The following is a 24,616-nucleotide window of genomic DNA, read 5'->3' as shown; positions in this document are numbered from 1 at the left end:
TATAAGGCACTGTGCAGCAAACAAGAAAAATAAATCAGTAGTAAAACTAGCTTAGAAGAGTAAGAAAAATTAAAATTCAGAAGCACTATGCCTGGCAAACAGCAGCAGCAAATATAAAAAATATAAAACTTATATCTATACATGACAAAGCTCAAGCAGAAAAAATATTACAGTAAAAATGGCCATGTTTATTACTTATGTCACATCTTAACACTAGAGTGATGCATCACAAAAACGTACTCTACCAAAAAATAATTACCAAGTAGTTGAAAAGAAAATTCTGTATGCAATTCCTGTGAAGGGAAATGTCTTTTTGTGCTCCTTCGTTTTTTTTAAGTACATCTTAAAGTTAGTATTTACTGGATCTGTAGGCATAAAATATCTATATTAGTACATCTATAAAATTTTATTTCAACCAATGCTGCAGTGCAGCTAGAAACTAGATATCAAACAAAATGAGAAATCACTTAACTAGAAAGAGAATAAATGTAAAATGTTTCTCATCCGCCGCCACGTAGCGCTCTCTGTATGAAAATCACTGGATGTGCTGTGTGCAGTCTGTGGCTAGTTTGCATTGTTGTCTGCCATTGTAGTGTTGGGCAGTTAGCTGTGAACAGCGTGTAGCGTTGGCAGTTGGAGGTGAGCCGCCAGCAGTGGTGGATGTGGGGAGAGAGATGGCGGAGTTTTGAAATTTGTAAAAATGGATGTCCTGAGCTGCTGTATATATTATGACTTTTGATGACTATTAAGGTAAATACATTGTTTGTTCTCTATTAAAATCTTTCATTTGCTTACTATGCCTATCAGTAGTTAGTGGCTTCCGTAGTTTGAATCTTTTATTTAGCTGGCAGTAGTGGCGCTCGCTGTATTGCAGTAGTTCGAGTAACCAAGATTTTGTGAGGTAAGTGATTTGTGAAAGGGATAGGTTAATGTTAGTCAGGGCCATTGTTTTGTAGGGATTATTGAAAGTCAGATTGCGTTGCGCTAAAAATATTGTGTGTCAGTTTAAGCACAGTCATGTACAATTTTTCTAAGGGGACGTTTCACGCTCTTTGGCAATCCGTGCGCAGCGCCTAAGTGATGCTCAAAACATCACACCTGAGCTTAAAAGGTTACGCACAACGTTTCTAGCCAATGGCTACAGCCATAAGTCGATAAACACAGCCCTGTAGACGAACACAAGCAAGAAAGATAAGAAGGAAATAGACAAACTGCAGCGAACAGTACGCTTACCCTATGTGAAAAACGTTACTGACCGAATAGGCAAACACATCCGCCGCGTTGGGGTGCAGCCTGTCTTCTATAATGGTCGTAGGATCCAGGACGTGCTAGGCTCCACCAAGGACAAGGTGGATGCATTACACTCTGCAGGCGTTTACAAGGTGGAATGCGAATGTGGAGAGGCATACATCGGTGAGACTGGTAGGCCAATAGCAACGCGCATTCGGGAGCACGAGCGTTATATACGTCTAGGGCAACACAACAAATCCGCAGTGGCAGAACATCACCATGACTGCGTCAGTCGAGTTCGCGATGCCGACGAGCGAGGACGATGCGCGCGTGGCCGGGACAGCCGCCTCGGACGCGCCGGAGTCGGCCGCTGGTCGGTCGGTTGGGCCTGGCCCGCCGGACGCTCCAGCGGCCGCTCCACACAGGACGAATCCCAGGCTGACGACCCAGGCTACGGCACCGGTTCATGACAGGATAGAACGACGATCGACAGGCGCTGTTCGACCGCAGAAGACTACACACCACACGACAAACCGTATTCGGACGTCGGCCATACATCACATCACGACGGACGCAGCAATGAAGACGACCGCCAGGACTACGCCAGAAGACTCGATATATGTCGGGAGGAGGACAAAGAAACGCTGAAGGACATACAACGCCTTATCCGCTATTCACGGGAAACGCAAGAGCAGTATAACGACACCTGTCTGGCATCTCCATCTGTGGACTCAGATGTCGAATCACAGCACTCCCACCAAACGGTCGACGACGCGGAAATGGCAGCGGCCTTTCCATCAGAAAACGACAACGACTCCCCACACGCAGAGGGGGACTTTACGCTCGTACACAACAAACGGCGCAGAAGCAACGCATTAGCCAAGGACTTAGCCAACCCGGCTAACAGACGAACGGAGACCATCCCCACAACGAACCGATTCGCCCCACTGACACCTCAATCTGCGCCTCCATCAACCACCAACAAGCCGCAGGCACAAACTTCTAATGCCGCAGAAGCCGTGGACAGATACAAGAATGTGCTTCGCAAAGTGCACCCAGTCACAATTTATTACACAAAGGATTACGTTCACCTCAATGAAACGCTCAACGGACTTCTAGAGGGCAACCTTAAAGCTATATACCAAAAGGACCGCATCAAATACCACTTTGAGTCCTTCGAAGACCAAAGACGTGCAATAAAATTCTTCACGAACCACAGCTTTTCCTATTTTACGCATCAAGCACCAGACGACAGGGAACTGAAAGTAGTTGTCAAACGCCTTCCGGCGGAAGTTACCGAAGAACAACTTTAGTATGCCCTCAAGGAAAAAGGCTTCAAAGTGCTACAAGTCTACCAATTTAAGGAACGCGACGATAAGACGAAACAATTGATACCGCAACCTGTGTACCGAGTCACCCTCCCATCCGGAAAAGACAGTGACAAGATATATGATGTCAAATACCTGCTCTACACACGAGTGATAATAGAAACCTATAATAGTAAAGAAGGACCAGTCAGTGCCGACATTGCCAACGTTTCGAGCATACAGCGAACTACTGCAGCATCCCAGCACGCTGCGTCCGTTGCGGTGGATCCCATAAATCATCGAATTGTACCCATCCTAGGACGGCGCCCCCAAGGTGCGCCAATTGTGAACAAGAACATCCAGCGACCTTCCGTGGGTGCCCCAAATTTCAAGAACTCCTACGGAAATATACTAGAAGGACACCAAAGAAGTCGACCCCACAACGGCCTATAATTGTTAAGAACTCGGCCATGGCAGCGATTCCGGGCACCCACCGACAAGCGGCACCTCTCCCTGTGGAAACAATCGCCTCTCGACCACAACCGGCACCCAGAGTGACTCTACGACAGACAAGACAACAGCGCTCGTACTCCGAAGCAATACATGCCCATCCACCGACGCCAACACCAGCGGAGACATCATCTGCCTGGTCGACTACCTTTACACCAGCATTAACAGATATTCTTCAACTACTCACCGCCCTCCAGCAGAAGCTGACGTCTATCCTCTCGCTTTTAGAAAGCGTACCGACAGCTTTTCAAACACCCTAAATGGATAGACGGCATCACACGAGGAATCTTAACTTCTGCATTTGGAATGCCAACGGCCTGAAACTGAAGAAAATAGAATTCACGGACTTCTTACATTGCCACAAGATAGACGTAGCATTTGTCTCCGAAACACATCTCCGCGAGTCAACCGACCTCTGCTTGAGGAACATGCACATCTACCGGACGGACAGACGGGACCAGCGGGGTGGAGGGACCGCAGTTCTGATCAAAAAATGTATTCGTCACCACCAAGAACGTTTACCCCAACTCCAGACTTTAGAGGCCACGGCAGTAACAATCCACACGACGCTCGGAAACATTATCTGTACTGCGGGTTACCTTAGCCCAAAGAAGCCTCTCCACCCAGAAGTTCTTTACGCCGTTACAGAGGGTTGCGACAAGATCCTCCTTGGAGGGGATTTAATAGTAAACATGTTGCCTGGAATTCCCGTAAGACTAACCCAAAAGGACATATGTTATTTGCACTGGCTGAGAATTTACATGTTTCCGTCCATGGACCACGGGAACCGACGAGGATACCTTACGTCCAGACACAAGACCCTGATGTTCTAGACATTGCCATAATCAAGAACATCAACCCGAATCTCCATCTGCGGACGCTGGATGATCTTTCGTCGGACCACAGACCGGTGTTGGGACTCATAGAGAGGGCTACTTTGCAACTCCCACTGCCGACGACAAGGACTTACGACTGGCAGCAGTTCCAAACGTACCTCAACAACAATGTGCGACCAACCCAGGTTGTTACTACCAGAGAAGCGATTGATGTGGCAGTCGCAGTACTCACGAAGAAGATTAACAGTGCGAAACAACGAGCACTCACGGAGCACCTGCAACCAGAAGTCAATTATGACGAGTTTCCACCACCACTGCAGGAACTTAAGACAAGGCGCAATCGATTTCGGAAACGATGGGTCCGTTACCGCCATCCGGTCGATAGACGGGAGACTCACAGACTAACCCGAGAACTCCGGCGGAAGGTTCAGGACTGGAAGCAACATACGTGGGAACTCAAAATGGACAACTTTCTATTACGCACCAAAGATGAATGGCGAATAGTTAAAAGCCTCAGACAGCAACAGCCCCCCAAAATGGCAATTCGAGGACCCCATGGCCTCTTGTACGACTCACTGGCGCAGGCGGAGCTGTATGCGGATACATACCAACAACAGATGACTACGCCCCCCACGGAGGATGGAGATGATGCACACCGCCGTGCAGAGGAGGACACAGCGGCGGAATGGGAAGCTATTCGGGACGCCCCGACTAACACTATGCCCCTGCTGACAACGCCGGAGGAAATTCGGAGGAGTATCAAGTATAGCAAACACACCTCACCTGGAGCAGATAGAATCAGCAATACGGAATTGAAACACCTACCGAGAAAGCCTGTTGTGCTTCCCACCCGGATAGTGAACAGCTGCCTCAGGACTGGAAACTTCCCAGAGGCATGGAAGATTGCCAGAATAGTGCCAGTACCAAAACCGAGCAAGGATCTCTTACACCCTGACAGCTACAGACCCATAAGTTTACTGCCGACGCTGGGAAAGCTACTGGAACGTGTCCTACTGAAATGCATGCTGGACATCCTAGTGGCACACAACATCATCCGACCGGAGCAGTTTGGCTTCCAGGCGAAGCTATTGGCTGAGTTACAACTACTGCGCATCACGGAATCTATCCAAGACAATTTCAACAAGAAACGACATACTATTGGAGTCTTTCTCGATATAGAGAAGGCTTATGATAAAGTATGGCGACGCAACTTGATCGTCAAGCTCCGACGTACCACTCCGCTACCAGACTGCTACTTAAAACTTCTCGACAATTTTCTTCAGGATCGCAGATTATATGTTCGCATTGATGACAAGAATTCAACAACACGGCCTGTCCTTGAAGGACTTCCACAAGGATCGGCCATATCTCCACTGCTGTTTAATTTATATATTAACGACCTCCCGACGGTTCCACATGTTACTGCCAGTTTCTATGCCGACGACACAGCGCTCCTGACTGCAGGCACCAGAATGGACCACCTCGTCACACGGATGCAGCGCCAACTAGATTTAGTGGACCACTGGACCCACATGAACAAAATAACGGTCAACGAAGAGAAAACCAAAGTTATTGTCTTCACACGTCGGAGACCCATCGTCAATGAACGCCTACGGATATCAGACCAGCCACTCCCCTGGGCAACAACTGTAAAATACCTGGGAGTGCATCTGGACGCCAAACTGTTGTATAGTCATCACATTATGGAGAAGAAGTCTGGCCTCAAAATGCTGGGAGCTCTCCTCCCATTTCTGAAGAGCTCATACCTCAGCCAACGCACGAAACTCCAGTTGTACCATGCCACAGTCGAACCATCTTTATGGATCGACCTCTTGGGGTACTACGTGTGCCACTAACTACGAGAAGTTGCAGGTTGTACAAAGCAGATGCCTACGATGGATCACAGGAGCCTAATGGTGGATCCGAAATCATGACATTCATCGAGCCTTAAGCGAATCTTACCTCTCAGACAAGGTCAAGGAGAAGGTACGAACCTTATTTCAGAAGTTGGACATGATACGTGACAGTACACCACAACTCACCACAGTAGGTACGGTAGAACCCTTACGCAACCACAAATATAAAGTACAGAAGGCGATAGTATTTGAGCCTCTGTAAATGATATCCCTACGTAATTCTCCATAATTTAAGGACATATAGTCCTTTAGCACTTCTACACACATGTTTTCAAACACACACCAAAAGCAGCGAGTTAAAGGACCCTTCTGTGTGCCCAAACTAAAGCTGAAAGAAGAATAAATAAATAAAGAGCTGTGTGTTGGCCAAGCAGCCGATTATGACGAAACGCAAAATCAGAGAGCCCATCGAAATACTTAACCACCCTAACAACATGAACAGAGAGAATGGACTCAGGCTTGCCCCATCTTGGCTGCCAGCAATCAGATCCCAACAGACCGCACTGTCAACACGAGGCACGAGCACTACCGGCGAGTAACTGCCGCCGCGCGGCCGACGTCCAGCAGTTGGTAAACAGCAGCAAACTTCTCATTCGACGGTGGCCACCAATCATGGCACATAACACAAGAGCCAATGGACAACAGAGGTCACGTTCTCCCTCCACCGCAATAACCTATTAAAATAAAGTTCCCTCTCCTTCTTCCTTAAGTGACCAATGAAACTAACTACCTTTTTAAAATTGTGACGTAATGGCATGCGCAGTGAACACTAACAACAAAAAATATAAACGACGCTGCGTAGCTAGAACGCACCATTAGATCCAGAAGAAGGCCTCTGAAATCGTGGCCGAAACGTTGGCTTTTCTATAGCAGTAGTAGTTTTTACATTATGACGCGGTACCAAACCCAGAAAACTTTTAAGTCGACTGACTCTGGCCGCGGAAGCCTATGCAATTATATCGTGTGAAGAATGTTTAACGGTGACAGTATCAGAAGTTAACAGCGAGGATTCCCGATGGCCGATAGTTACTCGGTATCGGTATGATACAGCAGACTTGGTACTTATTGCAGGCTTGCTGTTTACTGCGCAATCAGATCATCGAAACGAAGCAACGTCGGGCGTGGCCAGTACTAGGACGGACAACTACCTAGATGCGGCATCTGGTGTTGGCTGCTTTCCCTTTGCATTTACATAAAAGGGGAGGTAGGGTGGTGCTATAAGATCCCTGATCACCGTCTTGGAGCCAATGTCCCGAGTTCAATTTCAAAACTCTCCGCGGTGTCTCATAAAGCGAGCGTATGTGACAATGTTGGTGGTAATTCGTCCGTCGGATTGTGACTACAAGCTCGGTAGCGCCCCTATTTGAGAGCGGCAGGCTATGCGTCGGCTTTGGGTTTCCCCCCTTCCTTCTCTCATCATCATCCAACACAAACAGGACACTGCACGAAACACACACCCAATAGACTCTTCTATACTTAACCATACAAGTCTCACACTTTGCGAAGGCAAGTGCCAGTGTGCGCCATAGTTGGGAAAAACTTTTCCAATTGGGCAGCTGAACATCTCCCAGCCAATTACGTCTTGCGATTTTATTTTTTTAATGCGTAAATATGACTGTGTGTATGGAGCAATTAGAAACTATGTCAATCTTTCCTCATCAATCGTTATTTTCCTCGTTGTCTTCCTAAATTTGGAAAGGAACATTATGGATTAACGTTCAGTCGTAGATGATGTCATTAGAGACGGAGCACTAGCAAAGATAAGGTAGGTTCAAATGGTTCAAATGGCTCTGAGCACTACGGGACTTAACTTCTGAGGTCATTAGTCCCCTAGAACTTAGAACTACTTAAACCGAACTAACCTAAGGACTTCACACACATCCATGCCCGAGGTAGGATTCTAACCTGCGACCGTAGCGGTCGCGCGGTTCCAGACTGTAGCGCCTAGAACCGCTCGGCCACCTCGGCCGGCGATGAGGAAGGAAATCACCTTTTTTTTTTTTTGCAAAGGAACCAGCCTGGCTGTCGTCTTAAGAGAATTGATGTATCCAGGTAAAATATGATTCTGGGTGGCCGGACGTAGTTGTGCCGTACTTCTCGCGAATAAGAGTCCAGTATCTTAACTTATCCACATCGCCACACTTCTCTCTCAGCAAACACCTGTGCGAACGCTTTAAGTCAGAATCGTTATACACAACGGCATTCTGTAACGACTACAACAACTAATGAGTAACAAATACTTCGGCCGGCCGTGGTGACCAAGCGGTTCTAGGCGCTTCAGTCCGGAACCACGCGACTGCTACGGTCGCAGGTTCGATTCCTGCCTCGGGCATGGATGTGTGTGGTGTCCTTAGGTTAGTTAGGTTTAAGTAGTTCTAAGTTCTAGGAGACTGATGACCACAGATGTTAAGTCCCATAGTGCTCAGGGCCATTTGAGTCAACAAATACTTCTCAATAGGTAGATCTAGCCCATAAGGTCAAAATATAAGTATTTTTACAGTCCTACTCTTATGAAATGGATACAGTAATCTGGGATTATAGCTACTCGTGGAGGTCAACCAACACATGAATGCGTCACTTGCAATACTTCTAGGTTGTGTAAGCGCTACAAACAGCAAATTTTCACAGTAACTTCTCTGGGCTTCATACACATTTCTGACAGTTTACGTCAGTGGCGATAGTATCGGCGGTAAGAGGCTGTGGCGGAGTCCTCTCGCTGGGTGGGCCAGCTGGCTGCTTCATGAATAGCGGCTGCATCAGCGACACGATCGCGGCTGCATTCGGAAGCGGTTCCGCCGCCTTTCCCAGAGGGCCTGCCGCCCAGCTGCACCTGTGCCGGATCGGACCCCGGGTCACAAAAAACGCGTCCGTAATTTATCTCCTAATCCATATAATATGGCCTTAATGATACAACTATTAATAACGGCAGCGCTTTATGTTGACTTCATACGTCAGGCGGCCGGCTACCGGTGTTACGGTCGCCATTAGCGTTTATCAAAGGATTTGAGAACGTCCCGTCGCCTCAGCACCTCGGCGCGCGCAGTCGCTGCGTCCAAAGCCCAGCGACGCGGCGAGGAGGTCGCCGTGTTCGAGGCCGGCAGGCGGGGGACCCCCACACAGACAGCGTGGTACCGCCAGGTGCACACGGGTGAGAAATCACTGCGCACTTCGCTTGCGGGAGACGTTAAAAAGTCAGCTCGCGTATTTGAGGTGCTCAGCTCGATGTAATGTTCACTGACGTGTGGAAGGCATTTGATAAGAAATTCCTGGTGGGTTAAAACTGTACTCGAATACGGCACTTTTCGGGAAAATGCTGTACCGCCTGAACCGTCCGGTCACAACTCACAGCCCGCCGTCGCAGTTTTCCTCCTACCAGTACTCCCCTCCGACTTTTCAAACTCCCGTGCGTAATAAAATGAAACACCTGCAGTCGTCGTTTTGATGTTATGTTACGCTGAAGCGCCAAAGGAACAGGTACAGCAATACGTATTCATGTACAGACACACATAAACAGGCAGGATATGGCTCTGCTGTCGGCAAAGCCCATATAAGACAACAAGTGTGTGGCGCACTTGTTAGATCAGTTGCTGCTGCTACAATGGCAGGTTATCAAGATTTAAGTGAGTTTCAACGTGGTGTTATAGTCGGCACGCGAGCGATGGGACACAGCATCTCCGAGGTAGCGATGAAGTGAGGATTTTCCTGTACGACCATTTCACGAGTATACCGTGAATATCAGGAATCAGGTAAAACATGAAATCTCCGACATCGCTGAGGCCGGAAAAAGATCCTGCAAGAACTGGACCAACGACGACTGAAGAGAATCGTTCGACGTGACGGAAGTGCAACCCTTCCGCAAGTTGCTGTAGCTTTCAATGTTGGGCCATCAACAAGTGTCAGCGTGCGAACCATTCAACGAAACACCGTCGTTATGGGCTTTCTGAGCCGACGCCCACTCGCGTAATCTTAATGACCGCACGACACAAAGCTTTACGCCTCGCATGTCCTCGTCAACACCGACATTGGACTGTTGATGACTGGGAACATGTTGGCTGGTCGGACGAGCCTCGTTTCAAATTGTATCGAGCAGATGGACGTGTACATGTATGGAGACATCCTCAAGAATCCATGGACCCTGCATGTCAGCAGCGTCGGATGCTCTTTAAGACTGTACGTAGATGATAAGTTTGGCCGTAGCAAAGTAACACGCCTGAAGACGTTATAGATTTGCAGAATGACCTGCAGAGGATTGATGAATGGTGCATGCTTTGGCAGTTGACCTTTAACGTAAACCAATGTAACATGCGGAGCATACGTAGGAGAAAAAAGCTACTACTGTACAACTACTCTATTGATGAGAAACTGCTGGAAACAAGACAGATAGCGCAAAATATCTAGGATTAAGTATCCAGGTCGATCTTAAGTGCAGTTCTCACATGAAACAAACAGGAAAAGCAGATGCCAGACTGAGATTCATAGGAAGAATCTTAAGACATGTAACTTGGTTGTTGGTTGGTTTGGGGAAGGAGACCAGACAGCGTGGTCATCGGTCTCATCGGATTAGGGAAGGAAGTCGGCCGTGCCCTTTCAGAGGAACCATCCCGGCATTTGCCTGGAGTGATTTAGGGAAATCACGGAAAACCTAAATCAGGATGGCCGGACGCGGGATTGAACCGTCGTCCTCCCGAATGCGAGTCCAGTGTCTAACCACTGTGCCACCTCGCTCGGTAAGACATGTAACTCATCTACAAATAAAGTGGGTTATTATTCGCGTGTTCGACCGATTCTTGAGTATTGCTCATCAGTCTGGGAGCCTTGCCAGGCAGGACTGATAGGAGATCCAATGAGGAACGGCGCGTTTCGTCACTGGATCGTTTAGTCGGCCCCAGAGCGTTAAGAGATACTCAACAAACTTCAGTGGCAGAAGTTGCATGAGAAGCGTTCTGCATCACGCGGAAGTTTGTTACTGAAACTTCGAGAGTGCACTTACCGGGAAAAGTCGGACAATATATTACGTCCATCCACATACATCTCGTGTAATGACCAAGAGGAGAAAATTCGAGAAAATTAGAGTTGATACAGAGGCTTACCGACAGGATGGCGCGGATGGGGGATCAGAAGTATCCTCCGCGACACATCTGCATTTGATAAGACTTTCACACTGCCAGCTAGTGAACAAATACAGGTCTCTCATAATGGAAGGTAGCAATAGAAGTACCATAGGGGTGTACTACAGGTTTGTTTCTTTGTGAGATTCCAATAAGTAAAGTTACAAGAGCTCTCAGGGGTGTGTAAATACCCAGCACGAATTAAATTCCATTTCTAAAGAGAGAAGGACGATCAAAGTTTTAAAACGTCGCCGGTAGATGGAGGTAACAGTGCGTTGTGTTTCGAAACGCACTTTCAGGACGGGGTGTTGACGGATACGTGGTTGGTTATATGAGTACGAAGGGTAATAAAATCTTTGCCCTTTAAGAAAATGACCCCAACTGAAATTCGTCGCCATCTTGTGGAAGCTAACTGAGCGACTGTAAGATGGTTTCGGTGTCAGGAGTTGTACGAGGTGCACTCAAGTTCTAAGGCCTCCGATTTTTTTCTAATTAACTACTCACCCGAAATCGATGAAACTGGTGTTACTTCTCGACGTAATCGCCCTGCAGACGTACACATTTTTCACAACGCTGACGCCATGATTCCATGGCAGCGGCGAAGGCTTCTTTAGGAGTCTGTTTTGACCACTGGAAAATCGCGGAGGCAATAGCAGCACGGCTGGTGAATGTGCGGCCACGGAGAGTGTCTTTCAGTGTTGGAAAAAGCCAAAAGTCACTAGGAGCCAGATCAGCTGAGTAGGGAGCATGAGGAATCACTTCAAAGTTGTTATCACGAAGAAACTGTTGCGTAACGTTAGCTCGATGTGCGGGTGCGTTGTCTTGGTGAAACATCACACGCGCAGCCCTTCCCGGACGTTTTTGTTGCAGTGCAGGAAGGAATTTGTTCTTCAAAACATTTTCGTAGGATGCACCTGTTACCGTAGTGTCCTTTGCAACGCAATGGGTAAGGATTACGCCCTCGCTGTCCCAGAACATGGACACCATCATTTTCTCAGCACTGGCGGTTACCCGAAATTTTTTTGGTGGCGGTGAATCTGTGTGCTGCCATTGAGCTGACTGGCACTTTGTTTCTGGATTGAAAAATGGCATCCACGTCTCATCCATTGTCACAACCGACGAAAAGAAAGTCCCATTCATGCTGTCGTTGCGCGTCAACATTGCTTGGCAACATGCCACACGGGCAGCCATGTGGTCGTCCGTCAGCATTCGTGGCACCCACCTGGATGACACTTTTCGCATTTTCAGGTCGTCATGCAGGATTGTGCGCACAGAACCCACAGAAATGCAACTCTGGAGGCGATCTGTTCAACAGTCATTCGGCGATCCCCCAAAACAATTCTCTCCACTTTCTCGATCATGTCGTCAGACCGGCTTGTGCGAACCAGAGGTTGTTCCGGTTTGTTGTCACACAATGTTCTGCCCTCATTAAACTGTCGCACCCACGAACGCACTTTCGACACATCCATAACTCCACCACCACATGTCTCCTTCAACTGTCGATGAATTTCAATTGGTTTCACACCACGCAAATTCAGAAAACGAATGATTGCACGCTGTTCAAGTAAGGAAAACGTCGCCATTTTAAGTATTTAAAACAGTTCTCATTCTCGCCGCTGGCGGTAAAATTCCATCTGCCGTACAGTGCTGCCATCTCTGGGACGTATTGACAATGAACTCGGCCTCATTTTAAAACAATGCACATGTTTGTATCTCTTTCCAGTCCGGAGAAAAAAAATCGGCTGCCTTAGAACTTGAATGCACCTCGTATAAAGGCAGTAGAGGTGTGCGAAACGAGCAAAACTCAGAGCTGCCAGGCAAGCCAACTTCAGATGATGACGTGTGCAGTGTAGAAGGCATGATTCAAGCTTATCGTAGAATTCATGTGGAGCTGATTGCACGCGAACTCCACATTTCTATTGGTAGTGTAGTAGAACTTGTGCTCGACTCATTTGCCTTCCGGAAGAAGTTTTCTCGCTGGCTACCGCAGCAGCTCTCAAACGAAAATAGGCCAAGTGAACGTTATTGCCTCTTCAACACACGATGCAGAACAGTCACGCGGAAACGAACCGCTAATGGATCATATGGTACCTACGACGACGGAAGCATCAGTATTATCCCTCCTAAAAGTAGTTCAAAACAACGATGTCTGTGAAAGAGTTAGGACTACAGTCTTTTTCTACTCACAATGTGTGCTGCTGACTGATTTCTCAGCATATGGAGAGACCGCAAATGCTGCCAATTATCGTGTCACCTGGAACGGCTGCAGAAGGCGATTCAGAGGACATGACCGGGATTGCTTTCGAAAGATGCCGTGTTGTTTCACGCCAACGCCCGAATGCATACATATTAGGTTTCGAATGACATGATCCGACGCTTACGGCGAACTGTATTAGAACACCCTCCACACAACCCGGATCTCGCATTAAGCGATTTTCCTCTCTTCGGTCCGTTAAAGAAGAACCTGGCTAGTTGCCACAAGAGATCCGATTTCGACGTTCAGGAGATAGTTGTTAGGTGGCTCCTATAGCTAGACACAGACTTATTTTATTTTCGTTTCGATAGAAATGTCTATCGGTGGAACGACTGCCCGTCCACATGTTGCCAAGATAGTTTCAAGTACGCTGTAGAATATATGAAATAAAGGATGAAGAAGTAAAGGACGGGTGAAAAACTCGTGACTTCTAGCCGCACAGGACATTGTGGTTATGCAATGACGAAATTTGAAAATTTGTGCCAAGTCTGTACATGAACCCGGATGCTCCACTTTTCTAGAACGTCTGTCTTAACCGTATTGGCCACCCGTACACGCTTTCCATCCAACCCAGATTCTCAACCTATCGCATGCTGCAGTGCAGCGTCCCTCGTCCATTAACCTGCTACCCGCAAATTATTGATGCCGTTGCGAGTTTCGACGATAGTAACGCATCCACACTGAAACAAGACTCAAGGAGCGCTCACGCTCTTACAGAAATGTATATCTCTGAGTCCGAACACACGACACTCAGATATACACATTACGCTGCAGACGATTCGCAGGGAAGCCGTAACACATACTCCACACAGTCTCGATCGCTCTCTATGCGATTTCCAAGTTCTTGGAGCGCTGAAGAAAGACATGGTTCCGTAGGCAATCGTAAACATTTTTCTACGAAGGCATTGACCGTCTTGTCTCACAGCGGGATACATCTATTAGCAGTTATGGCGATAATTTTTAATTAATAAACAGTTTGCTTACTTTTTTTCCATGCGTCTCATTTTCATTTGAGTGCTCGTTATAACAGAATCGTTGCTGTAGCCAGCTTCGGCTCCCATCACGTGGTCTGTCTCTGACCATCAGAAGCGATAAAAGAAAGGCCGACACCGTAATGATTTGGCCTCGTTGGTATTCTGAAACGGTCCTCGTTCATTCTTTACCATTGTTTTCTGTTAGTGGCCGATAATTTGAAAGATAATTTTTATGCCATGTTATTGACGAATTTCTATTGTTTTCTGTACTCATTCATGGCAATTCTTTGTTGGGTAGTTGACTGTGAGTTGTGTTGTTCAATAAAGAATGCAGACACATGAGTTCCCTTTCAGTTAAACATCCTGTCGACGTCTAGGTCATTACAGACCCAGCAAGTGGTTATTATGAGACGGATCTACAAGGAAGCTTCCTTGTCATGTTCAAGACACCATTCCAGCCTTCAGTTTAAGTGATTTAAGGAATATCCAGAATTCCTAAATCGACACAGGTGAAGAGAAATTAAACTCCAGCTCCTTGTGATTACGAGTCCACATTCCGAGACATTGCACGCTCTCGATGAAATTACGATATCGATATCACTCGACATTGATAGGTGTGTTCGGCAGGAGGCTCCGGAGCCAGGCCGATGGAGTGAGTCCTGGTTAACCTCGGCATATGTCCCATAAACATTTCGGTTCATTACAAGGTTGTAATGTACTGGCTGAAAGTTAGTAATTTTGTGATAAACACAGTTACTAATTAGATTCATTTGCGTAAAGGGATTGTGGACTTCTGGCAACGGAATGCTGAGAATGTTGTAACCATCGAAGAGGATACGATGTTTTCTCCGGGATCAGGGAGCGTTTGACAACGAACTGTATGGATCTAAGTTGGTTCATTTTCTAACGGAGCCCAGTTCTTAGAATTTACATAAATGCTGATGAGGCCCATATGGTACTGATAACCTTGTAATAATACGATGTTCTTAATACGAAAAATTCAGAGAAATAGCAAATTTTCCGGATATGTAGTTATACGGTGTACCTCCGAACAAAAATTCTAGCAAACGTGGTGATACTATATATACTCATACTGAAACGACGAATGAAAGTTTATATCAAGGCCAGGATTCGATCCAGGGTCTTCTGCTCTCTAGGTAAATGCGCGAACCACTACACCAACCTGGCACAATGGCTTTGCGTAACTGCATGGACTACCGTAGCAAGCCTCCCTCCTCAGTCCAAATTTCCATGTAGTTTCATTGATAAAAAGTGTTGACTGTCGCGCCGTCATGAACCCAATGACGTACTCATATGATTCTGTGGCATATTAGTGAATCATCTTACTCTCACCGTTGTCGGCAAGGATGCACATCTTATATGCATCATCACTTGCAGCGAGCTAGGACAACGTTGTGGCTGCAGGAGGATCTACAACCACGGCAACTGTACAATCGCATGTCGTCTGGGACACAGCGTGGACGTTGACACAAATACATTATATTGATGCAATCTCAAAGGAGTAGACAACCCAACAAGCGAATTACGGTATAAATGCATTAGATCCTAGTATATTAGTATCTTGATGTATGTCTCAAGTAGTTATGGCACGTGGTCAGGCAGCTCGAACCATAAGCAACTGGGTACGATGCAAGACTGGCAGGTACCAAGTTTGAAACTAGTACAGGGTAAGCTGGTCTGCCGTTAGAAAAGCCCAAGTTTATCCCGAGGCTCCCAGTAAATCAAGGACAGTATGGAATGTGTCTTTTCTCCTTTCTTTCTGACCTTTCCTTCTTCATATTCTACATGACACTGAACAGTGTTTCTAAATTTACTTATGTTTCTGTCTTTGTTATTACACACACTAAGATAGAAAAAAACGACGGACCCCGAAGGAATTCTTCTAATGGGACGGAAATCAATAGACGTGATGTAAATGTACATGTACATGTACAGGCTGTGGGGCTGTACGGCGGACGACAGTCATGTTAGTATCCCACCATTGTTCGGGGCGCCTCTAGACCCATCTTCTCTGGGCAGCGTGGCTCGGTTCGAAGCGGAACGAATCAATGAAGACAATTCTACCCCGCTCAATGAGATTCCAGGCCGAAGACATTTCTGGACAGCCGTGGGATGTCAACCTGAGTGTCACCAGCCATTTGGCCCGACAACCAGGAATGATGGTCTAGGGTGCCACTTCTTTTCGTAGCAGAATATCTTTGGATGTCCTTCGCGCCACCATTAAAGTCCAGTTGTACGTCGACCATATCCTACGACCCGTTTTGTTTCCCTTCAGTGGCATGCCACCCTGGGCTTACAATTCTTCAAGATAATACCCATCCGCACTCGAAGTGAGTTTCTCCTGCCGCCTTTTTGCTTGCCAAACTCTGCCTTGGCGAGCGAGGTCATTGGATCTCTCCTCAGTTGAGAACGTTTGGAGAATTATGGGCAAGGCCCATCAACCAGCTCGGAATTTTGACGCTCTAAAGCGACAATTAGATAGAATTTGGACATCCAACAACTCTATCAGTCAATGCCAAGACGAATAATTGTTTGCGTAGGGGCCAAAGGTGGACCAACACTTTATTGACTTACTCAATCTGTGAACCTCTTTCTCTTGAATAAGTCATCCAACGTTTCTGAAATTGTAATTTTTTTTTGTCTGTATATGTATGTCACATCTACCCCTTCCCATTCCATCCACGTAATTCCTTTGTAGTGTGTCGTTTTTCATGTCTTAGACTGTATCTGTGTTTGTTCGGTTATTAAGACTTTTTGCAGATGTAATTTGTATACTAAAAATAATTCTTAATCGAAATTTTAAACAAATATTACTTTAATTTTAAATATTACCCGTGTTCTTCTGAGGGTCATTGAATAATTAAAGAGACAAATTGGTCTGGAGGAAAAAAGAGTTTCCTTTTACAAAACAGTACTTTCTCTACTTTTCAACATAATCCTCTTGAACATTTATACTCTTGTTCCAACGGGCTACAAGCTTTTTTATTCCGGCTGCAAAGAACTCTTTGTCCTGATGTTTGAACCAATTTCCCACAAACTTTTTCACGTCCTCGTTGTCCTGTAAACTCTGCCCACGTAATGCCTCCTTCACTGCACCAAACCAATGGAAATCACGAGGTGCTAAATCGGGACTGTAAGGGGGATGAGGAAGTACGTCCCAGCCCATTTTGACGATGGTTTCACGGGTTAGTTGAGCAATATGAGAACGTGCGTTGTCTTGCTGGAGAATCACGCCTCTCCTCTGAGATCCACGACGTCTCTCTCTCATGGGTGGCAAATCCGAGTAGTACGAGTAGTATTGGCTGTTCATTGTACGCTGTTCTTCGAGATAATCTCAAAAAACTGGACCTTCAGCATCCCAAAACACCGTCAACATGACTTTTCCTGCTGATGCCTGGGTTTTTAATTTTTTCTTGACAGGTGAGTTGGTGTGTTTCCACTCCATGCTTTTTGTTTTTTATTCTGGCTCATAACAGTAAACCCAAGTTCCATCGTAAGTGATCACCGTCTCTTTAGTAACGTTCCTTTAGCTCCGTGCACACACTCAACCTTGTTTTCTTCTGTAGCCACGTCAACTCCCTTGGCAACCATCTTGCACGTTGTTTGCGGTACTTCAGCTTGTTACAGATAATGTTATGAACTGTACCAGTACTAACTTGAACCTTATCAACTATCGTTTCCAGTCACACGGTGGTGGGCACGAATAATGTCATCAATTCGACTTTCAAGTGAGGGAACTGAAACTGCAACTGGTCGGCCAGAACGGTGTTCGTCAGTCATTGAGTCGCGACCATTTTTGAAATGCTCTACCCACTTATAAAAATTTGCACGATTCATACAACCTTCACCATAAACTTTAAACATTCTACAATGTATATTCAGTGGTTTCTCGCCTTCAGCAGTTGTTCAACTAATGTGGACGTTTGAAGCGGACTCGCCATCTTGAAATGTATTTTTGAGGTTATGAACAAAACAATGTTGGTACATCAGCTGATCAGGGTTCATACCAGTGATGCCAACTTAAAGGTGATGGCTGTAAAGAAAAATGGAAACAGATAAATGATATGAAACTCGTTGTGACGACAGACACCTGATTGAGTTGCTTCCTGGCATTTGAAAGACGAGCCTTTGCAGCGTTCCATAGAGCACGCCCGGCCCTGCTTGCCACTCTTCCTGTCGGCCGGCAGCTCCTCCGCAGCGCTGAGCCGGCAGCCGCAGGGTCTGGGTAACACCTGGCCCCGCCCACACACTGCAGCCTCGGCATTAATCACGCCGGTGTGGGAGGTGGCAGCGGTAATGAGCGCCCGCAGACCACTGCCTTAGCCCGTTCTTTTTTGTGCTCGTTATTTCCAGATTCGAAAGCAATCGAGCCGCTTAATATCCCACACCGGTAGCTGGACCGACCGCCCCTTACATTTTTCATCCTTTCCGTCCAGTGATGTCATTTCCGGCCAGTAAGATATACTGGGCAAGGAATTCTGTATTCAGATATTCACTTTCGCTACGTTATGATGTGTGGCAGAGGGTAGTTCACGCGTCACCATAGTTTGTGGTCTAAAGGTAGCAATCACAGAGGGTTCCTAGGAACTTATCCACACATATGCAGTTCGCTTGAGAATCCTCTATGGAACAACAATGGACGCTGTAGGAGCATTAGAAACAACTGGCCAACCTACTACTTGTCCTAAGAGAGACTTATCAGTTTAAGAGGGATTAGTGGTACCCTCATTTTTTTAAAGAAGGCTTTCCCTTTTCTCACTACATGTGGCCTGGCTGAGGATCATCCTAACGAAACAAGAAACGTGGAATTGTAAGAAGGAGGAGCACCACCACAGGGTCTAAAATATCTGGAAGATGACGAGGCGTACCAGCATTTGATTGACAGAGCTCGGTGTAACATTGACTATTTCACTTGGCGCAAGAGAAGGCTCCGCTGGACCTAAGTGTGCATCAGCTCTCAGAAATCTTAGAAGCCATGAACAACCGCGTACTAGAAATACAGGGATGGTTGTATATTCACCTGAACCATTCCTTTTCTTTCTGTTTTAATTTCTTGGATTTCGGGGCAATATTTTACAGCCATCTGAACAGTGGAACGTCAATTACGACTATAAGAACATAAGGACAACACCACACCTGGCCGGACATCGAACCCGGTTCTCTTCGCTTAGCAATCAGCCGCGTTGACCACACAGCTACCAAGTCCTGGACCTTAGTGTAGTTACTCATAAACAGGATGCCGTTTGACTTAAGAAAGTGCCCGTGGTAGTTGGGTTTTATGCTCCGTATTAGCAACATATAGGAATTTTCACAGTAGCTGTAATTGTAGCCTATATTGCCTATTTCATTGCCTGTCAAAAAGATTTGATGCACGAGGTACGTTTGTCGTTATTGTTGCGTTAGTTTCTAAATTGTATGGTCAGACAGAGATTCCGAAATCAGATACTGGATTGTAAGGCGTACCCAGGAGCAGATATAGACTCAGATCACAACATAGTAGTGACGAAGAGTAGGCTGAAGTTCAAGACATTAGTCAGAAAGAATCAATACGCAAAGAAGTGGGATACGGAAGTACTTAGGAATGACGAGATACGTTTGAAGTTCTCTAACGCTATAGATACAGCAATAAGGAATAGCGCAGTAGGCAGTACAGTTGAAGAGGAATGGACATCTCTAAAAAGGGCCATCACAGAAGTTGGGAAGGAAAACATAGGTACAAAGAAGGTAGCTGCGAAGAAACCATGGGTAACAGAAGAAATACTTCAGTTGATTGATGAAAGGAGGAAGTACAAACATGTTCCGGGAAAATCAGGAATACAGAAATACAAGTCGCTGAGGAATGAAATAAATAGGAAGTGCAGGGAAGCTAAGACGAAATGGCTGCAGGAAAAATGTGAAGACATCGAAAAAGATATGATTATCGGAAGGACAGACTCAGCATACAGGAAAGTCAAAACAACCTTTGGTGACATTAAAAGCAACGGTGGTAACATTAAGAGTGCAACGGGAATTCCACTGTTAAATGCAGAGGAGAGAGCAGATAGGTGGAAAGAATACATTGAAAGCCTCTATGAGTGTGAAGATTTGTCTGGTGTGATAGAAGAAGAAACAGGAGTCGATTTAGAAGAGATAGGGGATCCAGTATTAGAATCGGAATTTAAAAGAGCTTTGGAGGACTTACTGTCAAATAAGGCGGAAGGGATAGATAACATTCCATCAGAATTTCTAAAATAAATGGGGTTGGTTCAAATGGCTCTGAGCACTATGGGACTTAACATATATGGTCATCAGTCTCTTAGAACTTAGAACTACTTAAACCTAACTAACCTAAGGACATCACATAACACCCAGTCATCACGAGGCAGAGAAAATCCCTGACCCCGCCGGGAATCGAACCCGGGAACCCGGGCGTGGGAAGCGAGAACGCAACCGCACGACCACGAGCTGCGGACAAAATCATTGGGGGAAGTGGCAACAAAACGACTATTCACGTTGGTGTGTAGAATATATGAGTCTGGCGATATACCATCTGACTTTCGGAAAAGCATCATCCACACAATTCCGAAAACGGCAAGAGCTGACAAGTGCGAGAATTATCGCACAATCAGCTTAACAGCTCATGCATCGAAGCTGCTTACAAGAATAATATACAGAAGAATGGAAAAGAAAATTGATAATGTGCTAGGTGACGATCAGTTTGGCTTTAGGAAAAGTAAATGGACGAGACAGGCAATTCTGACGTTACGGCTAATAATGGAAGCAAGGCTAAAGAAAAATCAAGACACTTTCATAGGATTTGTCGACCTGGAAAAAGCGTTCGACAATATAAAATGGTGCAAGCTGTTCGAGAATTTGAAAAAAGTTGGGGTAAGCTATAGGGAGAGACGGGTCATACACAATATGTACAACAACCAAGAGGGAATAATAAGAGTGGACGATCAAGAACGAAGTGCTCGTATTAAGAAGGGTGTAAGACAAGGCTGTAGCCTTTCGCCCCTACTCTTCAATCTGTACATCGAGGAAGCAATGATGGAAATAAAAGAAAGGTTCAGGAGTGGAATTAAAATACAAGGTGAAAGGATATCAATGATACGATTCGCTGATGACATTGCTATCCTGAGTGAAAGTGAAGAAGAATTAAATGATCTGCTGAACGGAATGAACAGTCTAATAAGTACACAGTATGGTTTGAGAGTAAATCGGAGAAAGACGAAGGTAATGAGAAGTAGTAGAAATGAGAACAGCGAGAAACTTAACATCAGGATTGATGGTCACGAAGTCAATGAAGTTAAGGAATTCTGCTACCTAGGCAGTAAAATAACCAATGACGGACGGAGCAAGGAGGACATCAAAAGCATACTCGCTATGGCAAAAAAGGCATTTCTGGCCAAGAGAAGTCTACTAATATCAAATACCGGCCTTAACTTGAGGAAGAAATTTCTCAGGATGTACGTCTGGAGTACAGCATTGTATGGTAGTGAAACATGGACTGTGGGAAAACCGGAACAGAAGAGAATCGAAGCATTTGAGATGTGGTGCTATAGACGAATGTTGAAAATTAGGTGGACTGATAAGGTAAGGAATGAGGAGGTTCTACACAGAATCGGAGAGGAAAGGAATATGTGGAAAACACTGATAAGGAGAAGGGACAGGATGATAGGACATCTGCTAAGACAAGGGAATGATTTCCATGGTACTAGAGGGAGCTGTAGAGGGCAAAAACTGTAGAGGAAGACAGAAGACAGAGATTGGAATACGTCAAGCAAATAATTGAGGACGTAGGTTGCAAGTGCTACTCTGAGATGAAGAGGTTAGCACAGGAAAGGAATTCGTGGCGGTCCGCATCAAACCTGTCAATAGACTGATGAAAAAAAAAATTAAAAAAAATATTATTGTCCATAAATGACACAAACTCACGATGCGAGTCCATGATCGCAATCATAATTGATGATATCCATACCGGGTCTGCAGCCCGAACATAACGTCATCGTGACACAATATTCCGGTGGTCCACCTGGCCGCCATCTTCAGGTAAGGCGTCGCACTAAGTGGTCGGAACTGAAATCAAATCGTAGAGGCGGCTCCTTTACACGCGGCCTGTAGGTCCACCGCGCGTGCTTGAACATAACTGCCCTCTTGCGCAAAGCTCGACAGCCCACTCGTTGAAACGATAAATCCGAATCAAGCACTGTTGTTACTTTTTTGTAATCTTAACAATGACATGTCTTTAATAATGTCAAACAAAGCAGGGTTCCAACACTTACTTAAAGAATACCTCTTATCTCTGTTTGTAATATTGTTAGACAGCAGGATTTCAACAGCTTCTTTCACTACACAGTCTCAATAACGCGGCTCAAGGGCAATCACTTGTCTCTCACCACACAACATTTTATATCCTTCAGTAAGACAACATTCCGCAACGCCAGGTTTTTTTGGCTGAAATAAACGTGTACGGCGATGCTGCTCCACGCATCCTGGACCGTACAAATCGTTTATCCAATATAGGGTTTCCGCAATGCCAGGGAATTTTGTAGACACTGGGCTTCCTGAGACCTACACAATCATTCACTGAGCCCAGCAGCGCTCTGGTCTTAGCTGGCGGACGGAATACACTTTAAATATCAAATCTCTTTAAAATTCCTCCTGCTTTCGAAGATGTGCCTCCCGCCAAAATTACGACCGCCACCGATTTGCTTGTCTCTTCTGTTGGATTCAGCGAAGGTCCAATCTGTAGAACACAACATCTCATTGTAGAATTTTGGAACACGTATTGTGTTCGAGTATAATGACTTTTCTGGAGACTAGAAATCTACTCTGTAGGAATCAGCATGGGTTTCGAAAAAGACGGTCATGTGAAACCCAGCTCGCGCTATTCGTCCACGAGACTCAGAGGGCCATAGACACGGGTTCACAGGTAGATGCCGTGTTTCTTGACTTCCGCAAGGCGTTCGATACAGTTCCCCACAGTCGTTTATTGAACAAAGTAAGAGCATATGGACTATCAGACCAATTGTGTGATTGGATTGAGGAGTTCCTAGATAACAGGACGCAGCATGTTATTCTCAATGGAGAGAAGTCTTCCGAAGTAAGAGTAATTTCAGGTGTGCCGCAGGGGAGTGTCATAGGACCGTTGCTATTCACAATATACATAAATGACCTGGTGCATGACATCGGAAGTTCACTGAGGCTTTTTGCAGATGATACTGTGGTGTATCGAGAGGTTGTAACAATGGAAAATTGTACTGAAATGCAGGAGGATCTGCAGCGAATTGACGCATGGTGCAGGGAATGGCAACTGAATCTCAATGTAGACAAGTGTAATGTGCTGCGAATACACAGAAAGATAGATCCTTTATCATTTAGCTACAAAATAGCAGGTCAGCAACTGGAAGCAGTTAATACCATAAATTATCTGGGAGTACGCATTGTTGTTGTTATTGTTGTGGTCTTCAGTCCTGAGACTGGTTTGATGCAGCTCTCCATGCTACTCTATCCTGTGCAAGCTTCTTCATCTCCCAGTGTCTACTGCAACCTACATCCTTCTGAATCTGCTTAGTGTATTCATCTCTTGGTCTCCCTCTACGATTTTTACCCTCCACACTGCCCTCCAATGCTAAATTTGTGATCCCTTGATGCCTCAAAACATGTCCTACCAACCGATCCCTTCTTCTAGTCAAGTTGTGCCACAAACTTCTCTTCTCCCCAATCCTATTCAATACCTCCTCATTAGTTACGTGATCTACCCACCTTATCTTCAGCATTCTTCTGTAGCACCACATTTCGAAAGCTTCTATTCTCTTCTTGTCCAAACTAGTTATCGTCCATGTTTCACTTCCATACATGGCTATACTCCATACAAATACTTTCAGAAACGACTTCCTGACACTTAAATCTATACTCGATGTTAACAAATTCCTCTTCTTGAGAAACGCTTTCCTTGCCATTGCCAGTCTACATTTTATATCCACTCTACTTCGACCATCATCGGTTATTTTACTCCCTAAATAGCAAAACTCCTTTACTACTTTAAGTTTCTCATTTCCTAATCTAATTCCCTCAGCATCACCCGACTTAATTTGACTACATTCCATTATCCTCGTTTTACTTTTGTTGATGTTCATCTTATATCCTCCTTTCAAGACACTGTCCATTCCGTTCAACTGCTCTTCCAAGTCCTTTGCTGTCTCTGACAGAATTACAATGTCATCGGCGAACCTCAAAGTTTTTACTTCTTCTCCATGAATTTTAATACCTACTCCGAATTTTTCTTTTGTTTCCTTTACTGCTTGCTCAATATACAGATTGAATAACATCGGGGAGAGGCTACAACCCTGTCTTACTCCTTTCCCAACCAGTGCTTCCCTTTCATGCCCCTCGACTCTTATAACTGCCATCTGGTTTCTGTACAAACCGTAAATAGCCTTTCGCTCCCTGTATTTTACCCCTGCCACCTTCAGAAT

The sequence above is a fragment of the Schistocerca cancellata genome, chromosome 5, assembly GCF_023864275.1.
Source record: "Schistocerca cancellata isolate TAMUIC-IGC-003103 chromosome 5, iqSchCanc2.1, whole genome shotgun sequence".
In the NCBI taxonomy this organism is placed as follows: domain Eukaryota; kingdom Metazoa; phylum Arthropoda; class Insecta; order Orthoptera; family Acrididae; genus Schistocerca; species Schistocerca cancellata.
The sequence above is the reverse complement of the archived record's forward strand: the minus strand, read 5'-3'. Positions refer to the sequence as shown.